The 13,534-nt window shown below is 45.6% G+C and overlaps 1 long non-coding RNA gene across 1 annotated transcript in view; it reads right to left on the bottom strand.

Annotated features, from left to right (window-relative positions):
- The window catches only part of LOC143818172 (uncharacterized), a 58,785-nt gene extending 57,994 nt beyond the window's left edge, over positions 1-791 (bottom strand). The window contains exon 1 of the long non-coding RNA XR_013224360.1: positions 750-791. This is a non-coding gene — a long non-coding RNA (uncharacterized LOC143818172). The remainder of the gene's footprint in view (positions 1-749) is intronic.
- Between the last annotated feature and the right edge of the window lie 12,743 nt (positions 792-13,534).

Here is a 13,534-nt window from a genome sequence, read left to right as displayed (position 1 = left end):
GGGGGGCAACTATACCTTTGGGGTTAATTCCTCTGGAGGCAAGTGAGGTCTTTGTTTTCTCTGCAGTACTAGTTAGCTCTTAGGCTGGTGCGTGGCATCTAGAACCAACGTAGGCACGCTCCCTGGCTATCTCTAGTTGCGTTTGTCAGGCGTAGGGCAGCGGTCAGCCCAGGTTCCATCACCCTAGAGCTCGTCCGATATTTATTATACTTTGCTTGTCCTGTGCTATCCCTAGCCATTGGGGATTCATGACAGCATTCCTTTTGTACATACTCATAACCCTTTCATGTCCAAAATTCACTCCACCATCCGTAGACACTGGCCCCTCCTAACTAAGGCTTATCCTTCCATTGAAGCCTTTAAATCTCATTCAATTATGTGCAACAGGAGACCTCATAACATCAGGGATGACCTTATCATGGCTGACATTGGTGGCACTCTTAAAAAAACAACCCAACAATTCCTGAGTACACCAAGACGGGGCACATTACCCTGCCTCAATTGTTCTTCCTGTTCAAACGACACTAATTCTCTGAGATGGTCGTCCACCCCAGGACAGGTAAGTCCTATCCAATCAAGGGCTATTACACCTGCGAGTCCAGTTTTGTGGTGAAATTGACCATGTGGTCTATTATATGTGGGTGAGACAACCCAACACATCAGAGATTGAATCACAAGTGACAAATCAACAATCAGATGTGGTAAGACATGGCTTCAATATCAAATATAGACAGACTTATGGTACTCACCAGGCTAATTTTTCAGACTTTATTGAAGCATCTTCTGTGGAAGAATGGGAACAGCAGTGCAGAAATGACGATGATCATTTCACCAAGTGCGCTTCAACGAGTCACACAACAAAGGGAAATGCCGGTGGATTAAAATCCTGTGTGAAGGTAAGCTCCTCCCCTCATGATTTCCCTGATACACAAGACAAAACAATGCATATCTCAAAAACAACACATTAAAAGAGTATTATACATATTATTAAAATTAAAAACAATAAACCCAAGTAGAAACTCATTTTCAGAAAACTGATCTTAGAGAAATACGGACATTTCCACCCTTTCATTTACACCAGTGGAGTCCAGCACCCTTGTACGCATTATCCACCGGGTTTCTCTTCTGAGTAGCAAATTATGCAGATCGCCACCCTTCGGGGGCAGCGTTACTTTTTCTATGCCAGCCAAGGTTAGAACCCCTGGATTACCCCAGTGACCGTCCCTGATACATATGGTTTATCAAGCGTGGTACGCCTTTACCCGTAGTGACAGAATTATAGTGCTGTCTGAATCTAACATATAGCAGGCGTATTGTTTTCCCTATATAGAAAAATTTACAGGGGCAAAAGATTACATATACCACATGAGTGGTCTTACAGGAAATGAAATAGAAAACATGGTGTGAAAACGCACCAATATGCAGGTTACGACCTGTAATATGCTGTGAACAAAATGGACAATGTCCACATCACCGCCAGAGCCCGCATCAAAGCGGGGGTTCTGTCCTCGGACATACTATTCCGTCCAAGGACAAAAAGGGATTAAGGGATTGCAATTTTTTGCCCTTTTTTTGTTTTGCCATGCAATGTTATTTGATGGCTCCTATGGCTTATTCCAGACCTTTAGATGGCTTATTCCAGACCTATACTTGAGTACAATTAAGCTTTGAATCATCATTACTTTGTTTCTCGTAATTTTGTAAGTCTATTGTTTTTTACCATGTGTATACTTGTATTCTGCTTTTTTGTTTGTAATTTTATCAGTAGTTTATTTGTAATTTTATTTCTAGTTTCTATTATGGAATACATCTCTCGTGCCTTGTTTTTTCTTCGACACCTGTGAGGGTCGAAATGATATGTTCTTGTCGCCTCACCATTTTCTCTATCCCTGCACCTGAATTGTGTTATTGCTGCATCTGTATCTGTACAATAAAAATCCTCACAAGCATCTATCAAGATAAAGACCCACCAGAGGCCAAAAGTTGGACTATATCTGTCCCTTCAATTTGGTACCAGATTTAAAATAAAAACACATTTGCAGCAAAATCCTTTTTGTTTCTATTTGCCTGTGCTGAGGTTATCGCTACAGTGCTATAGGATCGGTGTCCTTTCCTCAAACATGACTACGGCAGATCTGCTGGCTTGACGATACATGTATCAGATGTCTTTAGTCACAGTATATCATATACCAGTCATGTATTCTCCTGTATACTACATTTGGTATACTTTGTTCACATATAATACAATGTTATATGCACTGGACTGATCAACCCTGAACCTAGGTACAGAACATATACCGTATATTAATTATTTATTCCATGCTATATATACAACACATGATGTGCTGTAACCAGACTCATTGTTGATTAGTTCAGTGCAGGTTTCTGTATTGTCTCTGAGGTCGATCTCTCAGGCAACCGTGTGAGTTACTGCAGCAGACTGATCTCTCTTGCAAATCTGGTAACACTGGAGCTCATGACCCCCAGTGACAAAGTGACCCTCATCAGTGTAAAAGTTTAGACCATAGCTCTCAACCATCCCATATTTAGCAGGAATGTTCAAATTTGAGGGGTCAGTCCCACTGTCCCGGCGTTGTCCCGACTCCTACTCACTCTCATCTTTCTGTGCAACGTTATTGATCCATAGCTCCTCCTCGTGGAGCTAGGCCGACATCTCTTTGTACACGAAATTAAATAAACAATTCTCTTCTTCTCCAGTCCCTCACAACCTCTATCTTTGCAGTCAGTTGCTAAATCTATGAGCCACAGCCTCTGTTCTGCCTTCCTCCATGTATGATGCAGTGTGGATTCCAGCATACAGCTAAACCCTCTTCCACTTCCCAGTAAACATACTGTATGGATTCTTAAGTCTATATTTATTGAGATCGTGATGTGAACGATAATGGTGGATGATAATATTGGAGGATATTGGTAAAAACTGCAAAGAATAAACAGCGTATCAGTACTGGCACATCACAGCAACAACAGCATGATAACAGGGTGCAATTATATCAGTAACTGGGACATTACAGCAAAGAATGATACAGGGTGCATAATACAGAAATGCTACTAGCACTGCCCTACTCCATACAGAAATGCATCTATATGCAGAGCAAAGAGCATTATCACTAAATTGGAGAATACAGAGCACAATATATCTCACTTCACAATATGCTATACGGAGGCTGCATAAGGCTCATATACACAGATTCTAACACACACACATGACTGCATTACAACTCTCACCAGGATCCGCTGGATAGGAGGAGTGATTGAAAGGAGTGAGAGCCAGGAACACATGTGCATTACTAAGAAAGCCTGAGAAAGATGTATGCATATCTTCTTTTCCCCGGGAAGCTAAGGGGGCAGTTCTAACCAGAACACACTGCTCTTTTAAAGGAGAAATACTAATGTATGCAGAAAACAGGATAAATGGGTAACTAATGACCTCTAAGGGTTGTAACTGGTACTACACTATGAATATTTAACTGCTGCTCATAAATGGGCAGAACACTCCCCGCTTGGCGTCAATGGATGCCACTATTTGGTTCCTTTGTTGAACAACACAAGTTCAGTAACTGGCTTGAGGAACAGTTTGTTCTCCCCAAGCTTGACCACTCTGACCTCTACTTTGCGCACTTTCCCATCTTTGCTGGGAAAGGGCTTGGACAGGATTGTGGAGAGTAGGTACGTAGTGCCACTGATTAGGGCAGGTGGATCTTATCCTCAGTACCCAGTTGGTGATGTAGGCATAGCAGTGTCACATTTCGTTGCAGATATACAGTATCCCAGTACCACCTTGCTATCGGTGTAGAACTCTGCATCTTTGATCTCCAGATTCATCTCATCTGAAATAAGCTCAGCCAACTCAACTGTGAGAACAGCAACACAGAGTTCCAATCTTGGTATCTTGTGTTAGCGGAGTGGCACCAATTTTGTCTGGCTCTTAACGAACCTGATGTGGCTCTGTTCGTTAACGTCTATAGTTTTGAGGTACGCTACTGCTGCGATCGCTTTGACTGATGCATCACAGAAGATACAAAGTCTTTGTGTTTTGATTTCTGTGGATGGCACAGGAGCATACGGTAGTTTCACATGAAGGTCAGTCAAGGCTTCGAGGGACTTCCTCCGCTCTGCCCACAGGTCTGCTTTTCCTGCTGGGAGTGGATCATACCAATCAGACGTCTCTTGAGTGAAGCCTCTTAGCATAATTCTTCCTTGGATTGTTACTGGAGCTACAAACCCCAGGGGGTCGTATAGACCAGAGGTCCCCAACCGCCGGTCCGCGGACCAGGACCGGGCCGTTGGGGTTTTTCAGCCGGTCCGCGGCGCCCCTGTTCAGCGGTCACGTGGGACCGCTCATTAGAGAAATGAATAGGCTGCTCCACCTCCCATAGGGGCGGAGCCGCATAATTCATTCCTCTAATGACGGTGCCGGTGACCGCTGACAGAGGAAGAGGCTGCGGCACCGAAGACCAGCTGTCCGGGGGAAGGAGCGGGACACCGGGAGCAGGTAAGTATTACATATTCACCTGTCCGCGTTCCACACGCCGGGCGCTGTCTCCATCTTCCAGGCGTCTCTCCGCTCTGACTGTTCAGGCAGAGGGCGCGATGACGCATATAGTGTGCGCGCCGCCCTCTGCCTGATCAGTCAGTGCGGAGAGACGCCGGGAAGATGGCGCCGAGGAGCTGCAAGCAAGACAGGTGAGTATGTGTTTTATTATTTTTATTGCAGCAGCAGCAGCAGCACAGCTATGGGGCAATAATGAACGGTGCAGAGCACTATATGGCACAGCTATGGGGCAATAATGGTGCAGAGCACTGTATGGCACAGCTATGGGGCAATAATGGTGCAGAGCACTGTATGGCACAGCTATGGGGCAATAATGGTGCAGAGCACTGTGTGGCACAGCTATGGGGCAATAATGGTGCAGAGCACTGTATGGCACAGCTATGGGGCAATAATGGTGCAGAGCACTGTATGGCACAGCTATGGGGCAATAATGGTGCAGAGCACTGTATGGCACAGCTATGGGGCAATTATGAACGGTGCAGAGCACTATATGGCACAGCTATGGGGCAATTATGAACGGTGCAGAGCACTGTATGGCACAGCTATGGGGCAATAATAAACGGTGCAGAGCACTGTATGGCACAGCTATGGGGCAATAATGGTGCAGAGCACTATATGGCACAGCTATGGGGCAATAATGGTGCAGAGCACCAGGGAAACAAGCATGGTGCTCCCACTCATTCTGAACCTATGGTAAGTTGAATCACAATCTCATTATAAATGTCATAATTATATGATAAGTATGCACTAAGCTCCATCCCTCCATAACCCCACCCCCATATGACCAAAGCCCCGCCCCTGCCCCACCCCCACCGGGCCATGGAAAACTGGTCTTGCTTAAAGCCGGTCCCTGGTGCAAAAAAGGTTGGGGACCTCTGGTATAGACCAGTGATTTTCAACCTTTTTTGAGCCGCGGCACACTTTTTATACTTAAAAAATCCCGGGGCACACCACCAACCAAAATGGCACAAAATGACACTAAAACAGTACATATTCTACATATAGTTAATAATATAGATTCTAAATGTATTTATACTCACTCAGTGTGAAACCTGGGCCTGTTTCGATAAACACAAAAGGGATATCCTGGCAGTAATGGTGGAAAGACACACACGAAGCTCTTCCTCAACAGTTCTCAGTCTCTCCCTGTTTTTAGTTTTTATCGCAGTCAAGCTTGAGAAGCCCAGCTCACATAGATATGTGGTCGAAAATGGGAGCAATGTCAAAATAGCTTTGTTGGCCAGAATGGGGAACTCCTTGGCAACAGATAACCAAAAACTGTCCAAAGGAAGATCAGCAAACTTTAGCTTTAAACCGCGATCTTGCTTCAGTTCAATGAGTTCCTCTTGCTCCTTTAAAGTCATGTCCTTTCCAGCAACGGATAATGAGCTGTATGGGTCCCTAACCCAGTCAAGGCATTCTGTGAAGGATGAAGAGAAATAAAACGATAACTTCTCCTCAAGAGTTTTCAAATGTCTGCCAATCACCTCGCACATTGCAGCAGTGTTGTCATCGTGCAGTTTCTCGGTGAGCGGGAACATCTGAAGGTTGCCACCCTGCACATGTTGCTGCCAGAGCTGCAACTTTAAAACGGAATCCGTTCATTTTATCAGTGCTTGTAAGCAGGTTTTCATTTCGGCCTTGCATCCGTGTGTTTAGTTCATTCAGATATTGAAATATATCAGCCAGGTATGCCAGCTTTGCACACCACTCATCACTTGCAAGCAGCTTTGAATAATCGGACCTCTCGTTTGTCAGAAATATTTTAAGTTCCTCTCGCAACTCATACACACGGGCCAGCACTTTGCCGCGTGACAGCCACCTGACCTCCGTGTGGAGCAATAAGATTTTATGTTCCGCTCCCATTTCTGTACACAAAGATGCAAATAAGCGACATCTCAAAGGTCGCGTCTTCACAAAGTTCACTATGCGCACAACATCATCCAACACGGGAGCTAGATCTGCTGGTAAGGTCTTTGCAACGAGGGCCTCACGGTGCAAGAAACAGTGGGTAACAAGAACATCTGGGTTTCTTTCTTTAACCCTACTTACAAAGCCTTTGATGCGCCCGACCATGGCTGCGGCTCCATCAGTGCAGACACCTGTGCAGTTTTCCCATGTAAGCCCACTTTTATCAAGATATTCCGATGTGACCTGGAATATTACCTCTCCTGTTGATTTTTCTGGCAGTGCCTTGCAAAATAGGAAGTTTTCTCTAATGGCTTCTCCATCCACAAAACGCACATTGGCCAACAGCTGACAATGTCCACTGATATCCGTCGACTCATCAAGTTGCAAGGCAAATTTCTTACTGATCCGCACCTTTTCCAAAACAACTGTTTCAATATCCGCAGACATGTCATCAATCCGTCTGGCAATTATGTTATCAGAGAGAGGCACTTTAGCTATCTCTGGCTGCGTCAGGGCCAAGCATCTCATTTACAATAGCTTTACAAGCTGGCAGTATTAGGCTAAGTTCACACGTTGCAGAATTGCCGCGGAAATTTCCGCGGCAATTCTGCGCCTCCTGCCGCGGGTATATCGCATGCAGAATTAGCATGCATATACCCGCAGAAAACTAGCGTTTTGCAAGCATAATTAGCTTGCAGAATGCTAGAGTTTTCCAAGCGATCTGTAGCATCACTTGGAAAACTGACTGACAGATGCTGCCTATGCCGCATCTATAGTAAAAGATAGAATGTTTAAAAATAATTAAAAAATTAAAAAACATGGTTATACTCACCTGCAGACCTCAGCGGCGTCCGTTCCTATAGCTGTTGTGCGGTGAAGGGCCTGTGATGACGTCACGGTTGTGATTGGTCATGTGACCGGTCACATGCGGTCTCGCGACCAATCACAAGACCGTGACGTCATCGCAGGTCCTTCACCGCCCAGCAGCTATAGGAACCGAAGCGGCAGTGTGCAGCGGAGAGGCCGGAAGACTGCGGGGGACATCGAAGGTGAGTATATCGCTATTTTTTATTTTAATTCTTTTATTTTTAACCAATTATATGGTGCCCAGTCCGTGGAGGAGAGTCTCCTCTCCTCCACCCTGGGTACCAACCGCATATAATCTGCTTGCTTCCCGCATGGTGTGCACAGCCCCGTGCGGGAAGTAAGCAGATCAATGCACTCCTATGGCTGCAGTATCGCCACGATTCCGCAATTTTAATGAACATGCTGCGTTTTTTTCTGGAATGCGATTCTGCTCAGGAAAAAAATGCAGCATGTGCACAAAAAATGCGGAATGCATTCTGTTACATAGGATGCTTAATGGTAGCGTTTTTTTCGCTTTTTTATAGCGTTTTTATAGCGAAAAAAACACGAAAAATATGCTACGTGTGCACACAGCCTCAATGTTTCTGCCACAGTGTGTGACTTTTTTGATTTAGCTATGAGTTCAGCAACAATGTAGCTAGCTTTGAGGGCTCTCTCATTTACCTTTGTGCTTTTTCTCAAAAAAGTTGCCCCTTTCTCATTGTTTGTACGTAAGCGTACAAAATACTCCATCGGCTTGTTTTGAACGGAAGGGTGTTTCGTTTGGAGATGGCGTTTAAGCTTGCTTGGCACCATGGCGCTATTGGATAGCTTCTCACCACACACCAAGCACAGTGGTGTTGGTGCTGTCGCATCCCCAGTGAAAGTAAATCCAAATGAAAGATAGCTTTCACTGAATTGCCTTGAGCTCACCGTCTTGTCTTTTTTCTTTTGTCGACCTCTCATACTAGGGCCTTCATCTGCGTTAGAATTGTGTCCAGGGTCCTGTTCGGCATTTGCCTTTTCCATTCTCAAATACTTCTCCATCACTGCTGAGATAGTGTGCGCAGCCACACACTAAAATAGAAGAGTATTACATTATCTGCCACACTTAAAGGACCTCTGCCAGGTACTAAAAGTACCAGCTCATATGCTGAGTATTCTGCCAACAGTTCATATACTCAGGCAAAAGCTCATATAGTCAGCAACAGCTGATTAACTGTTAATGAGCTGTTGCTGACTTAATGATTATACACAGCATTATTGGCGGGCATTACCTTGGCGGCGGGCAAAGGCGAGAGTCTCTCCGTTCTCAGGATGACGCGCCAGCCTCGGTGACGTCATTAAGTCGCGCGAGCGTTCAAAGCTGGCGCATGTGTTATTCCATGACTGCGCATCGCTGCGCATTGCCGGGGAACAAAACAAAGGGGGCACCATCGTTTGAGGAACTTTCCCCGCGGCACACCCGACCATGTGTCGCGGCTAGTGTGCCGCGGAACACTGGTTGAAAATCACTGGTATAGACTATTCACGAAAGAAAGAACTCTGCGCGTGAAGGGTGTCTCATCTTTGCTGATCTGATAGGTGAAGGCATACGTCTTCTGTTATGAGCTGGTGGTTTAGGAGCAACATGGGACGTGCTCTGGAGGAGGTGGTACCTGTACTGACCGCAGTTCCTGAGCTTATCACAACACTAGAAGTAGCTGTGGGATGTTCCTGTCACTCCCTAGACACCTCGTCACCGCCGGAGAACTAATTACCCCTAAAGATAGAAACAGGAAAGCTATCTTGCCTCAGAGAAAATCCCCAAAGGATAGGACAGCCCCCCACAAATATTGACTGTGAGTGAAGAGGGAAATGACATATGCAGAATGAAACCAGGATGTAGCAAAGGAGGACAGTCTAGCTAGATAAAAAGAACAGGACAGAATACTGTGCGGTCAGTATTAAAAACTAGAAAAATCCACCACAGAGTTTACAAAAATCTCCACACCTGACTATAGGTGTGGAGGGTAAATCTGCTTCCCAGAGCTTCCAGCTTAACTGAATAAATCCATACTGACAAGCTGGACTAGAAAAAACATAGAAAGTACAGAAAGATTAAGTCCACAACAAGTGGACTGCAAAAGAACAAAGCAAGGACTTATCTTTGCTGAACTGGTCAGAATATCAGGGAAATCCAAGCAGAGATGTGAATCCAACCAGGAACCATTGACAACTGGCACAGGCTGAAGGATGGAACCAGGCTAAATAGCCGAGCCAGAAAGACAATCAGTGGAAGCAGCTGCTGACTACTAAATCCAAGGAGCAGCAGTACCACTAAAAAACCACCGGAGGGAGCCCAAGAGCGGAATTCACAAAAGTACCCCCCCCTTGAGGAGGAGTCACCGAACCCTCACCAGAGCCCACAGGCCGATCAGGACGAGCCAAGTGAAAAGCACGAACCAAATCGACGGCATGGACATCGGAGGCAACAACCCAAGAATTATCCTCCTGGCCATAACCCTTCCACTTGACAAGATACTGAAGCCTCCGCCTCGAAAAACGAGAATCCAAAATTTTCTCCACCACATATTCCAACTCCCCATCAACCAACACCGGGGCAGGAGGATCAACAGAGGGAACAACGGGCACCACATATCTCCGCAACAAAGATCTATGGAAAACATTATGGATGGCAAAAGAGGCTGGAAGGGCCAAACGAAAAGATACCGGATTGATAATCTCAGAAATCTTATATGGACCAATAAACCGAGGCTTGAACTTAGGGGAAGAAACCTTCATAGGAACATGACGAGAAGATAACCAGACTAAATCCCCCACCCGAAGCCGGGGACCAACACTCCGACGGTGGTTAGCAAAACGTTGAGCCTTTTCCTGAGACAACGTCAAATTGTCTACCACATGAGTCCAAATCTGCTGTAACCTGTCCATTACAGAATCCACACCTGGACAATCAGACGGCTCAACCTGCCCCGAAGAAAAACGAGGATGAAAACCAAAATTACAAAAGAAAGGCGAAACCAAAGTAGCCGAACTAGCCCGATATTAAGGGCAAACTCGGCCAACGGCAAGAAAGCCACCCAATCATCCTGGTCAGCAGACACAAAGCATCTCAAATAGGTTTCCAAGGTCTGATTAGTTCACTCAGTTTGGCCATTTGTCTGAGGATGAAATGCCGAAGAAAAAGACAAATCAATGCCCATCCTAGCACAAAAGGCCCGCCAAAACCTAGAAACAAACTGGGAACCTCTGTCAGACACAATATTCTCCGGAATGCCATGCAAACGAACGAATCACATGCTGAAAAAACAATGGAACCAAATCAGAGGAGGAAGGCAATTTAGGCAAAGGTACCAAATGGACCATTTTAGAGAACCGGTCACAAACCACCCAGATAACAGACATTTTCTGGGAAACAAGAAGATCCGAAATAAAATCCATGGAAATATGCGTCCAGGGCCTCTCAGGGACCGGCAAAGGCAAAAGCAACCCACTAGCGCGGGAACAGCAAGGCTTCGCCCGGGCACAAGTCCCACAGGACTGCACAAAAGAACGCACATCCCGCGACAAGGAAGGCCACCAAAAGGACCTAGCAACTAAATCTCTGGTACCCAAAAATCCCAGGATGACCAGCCAACACCAAACAATGAACCTCAGAAATTACCTTACTTGTCAATCTATCAGGAACAAACAGCTTCCCCACAGGACAGTGGTCAGGTTTATCAGCCTGAAATTCCTGAAGCACCCGCCGTAAATCAGGGGAGATGGCAGAAAGAATCACCCCTTCCCTAAGAATGCCAACCGGCTCAAGGACTCAAGGAGAATCAGGCAAAAAACTCCTAGAGAGGGCATCAGCCTTAACATTCTTAGATCCCGGAAGATACGAGACCACAAAATCAAAACGGGAGAAAAACAGGGACCATCGAGCCTGTCTAGGGTTCAACCGCTTGGCCGACTCGAGGTAAATCAGATTCTTATGATCGGTCAAGACCACAATGCGGTGCTTGGCTCCCTCAAGCCAATGTCGCCACTCCTCAAATGCCCACTTCATGGCCAACAACTCCCAATTGCCGACATCATAATTGGGCTCCGCAAGCGAAAACTTTCTGGAAAAAAAAGCACACGGTTTCATCAAAGAACCATCAGAACTCCTCTGAGACAAAACGGCCCCTGCCCCAATCTCAGAAGCGTCAACCTCAACCTGAAAAGGAAGAGAAACATCCGGCTGACGCAACACAGGGGCAGAAGTAAATCGGCGTTTAAGCTCCTGAAAGGCCTCAACAGCCGCAGAGGACCAATTCGTCACATCAGCGCCTTTCTTCGTCAAATCGTTCAAATAAAAAAACGAAATAGGCAAAATAACAAAGCAGGTCAATAGAGGAAACACAGCCGAGCTGGAAAAGCACACTGGAACACACTGGAGCACACTGGAGCACACTGGAAAAGTTGGCAATGAAACGGCGATAAAAATTAGCAAAGCCCAAACATTTCTGAAGACTCTTCACAGATGTGGGTTGAATCCAGTCATGAATGGCTTGGACCTTAACAGGATCCATTTCTATAGATGAGGGAGAAAAAATAAAACCCAAAAAAGAGACCTTCTGAACTCCAAATAGGCACTTAGACCCCTTCACAAATAAAGCATTATCACGAAGGATCTGGAATACCATCCTGACCTGCTTCACATGAGACTCCCAATCATCGGAAAAAATCAAAATATCATCCAAATACACAATCATGAATTTATCAAGATAATTGCGGAAAATATAATGCATGAAGGACTGAAATACAGAAGGAGCATTAGAGAGCCCGAAAGGCATCACAAGGTATTCAAAATGGCCTTCGGGCGTATTAAATGCAGTTTTCCATTCGTCACCCTGTTTAATACGAACAAGATTATATGCCCCTCGAAGGTCAATCTTAGTAAACCAACTAGCCCCCTTGATCCGAGCAAACAAATCAGAAAGCAAAGGTAAAGGGTATTGGAATTTGACCGTGATCTTACTAAGAAGGCGATAATCAATACAGGGTCTCAAGGAGCCATCCTTCTTGGCAACAAAAAAGAATCCCGCTCCCAATGGTGATGAAGACGGCCGAATATGCCCCTTCTCCAAAGACTCCTTAACATAACTCCGCATGGCGGCATGCTCTGGCAGAGACAGATTGAAAAGTCGGCCCTTAGGGAACTTACAGCCAGGAATCAAGTTAATAGCACAATCACAGTCCCTATGTGGAGGAAGGGAACTGGACTTGGGCTCATCAAATACATCCTGGAAATCCGACAAAAACTCAGGAACTTCAGAAGAGGGGGAAGAGGAAATTGACATCAAAGGAACGTCATTATGTACCCCTTGACAACCCCAACTAGTCACAGACATAGGTTTCCAATCCAGCACCGGATTGTGTCCCTGTAACCATGGGAAACCCAGTACAACAACATCATGCAAATTATGCAGCACCAGAAAACGGCAATCTTCCTGATGTGCTGGAGCCATGTACATGGTCAGCTGAGTCCAATACTGAGGTTTATCCTTGGCCAACGGTGTAGCATCAATGCCCCTCAAAGGAATAGGGCTCTGCAAAGGCTGCAAGGAAAAACCACAGCGCCTGGCGAATTCCAAGTCCATCAAGTTCCAGGCAGCGCCTGAATCCACAAATGCCATGACAGAAAAGGACGATAATGAGTAAATCAAGGTCACAGATAAGAGAAATTTAGGCTGTACAGTACTGATGGTAACAGACCTAGCGACCCTCTTAGTACGCTTAGGGCAATCAGAAATAACATGAGCAGAATCACCACAGTAAAAACACAGCCTATTCTGGCGTCTGAATCCCTGCCATTCTACTCTAGTCAAAATCCTATCACATTGCATAGGCTCAGGACTCTGCTCAGAGGATACTGCCATATGGTGCACAACTTTGCGCTCGCACAGGCGCCGATCAATCTGAATGGCTAGAGACATAGATTCGCTCAAACCAGTAGGCGTGGGGAACCCCACCATAACATCTTTAAGGGCTTCAGAAAGACCCTTTCTGAAAATTGCTGCCAGAGCCTTCTCATTCCATTTAGTGAGCACAGACCATTTTCTAAATTTCTGGCAGTATACTTCTGCCGCTTCCTGACCCTGACACAGGGCCAACAAGGTCTTTTCTGCATGATCCACAGAATTAGGTTCATCATACAATAATCCGAGCGCATGA

This window comes from Ranitomeya variabilis, chromosome 3, assembly GCF_051348905.1.
Source record: "Ranitomeya variabilis isolate aRanVar5 chromosome 3, aRanVar5.hap1, whole genome shotgun sequence".
In the NCBI taxonomy this organism is placed as follows: Eukaryota; Metazoa; Chordata; class Amphibia; order Anura; family Dendrobatidae; genus Ranitomeya; species Ranitomeya variabilis.
This window is presented reverse-complemented; position numbering and strand designations above follow the sequence as displayed.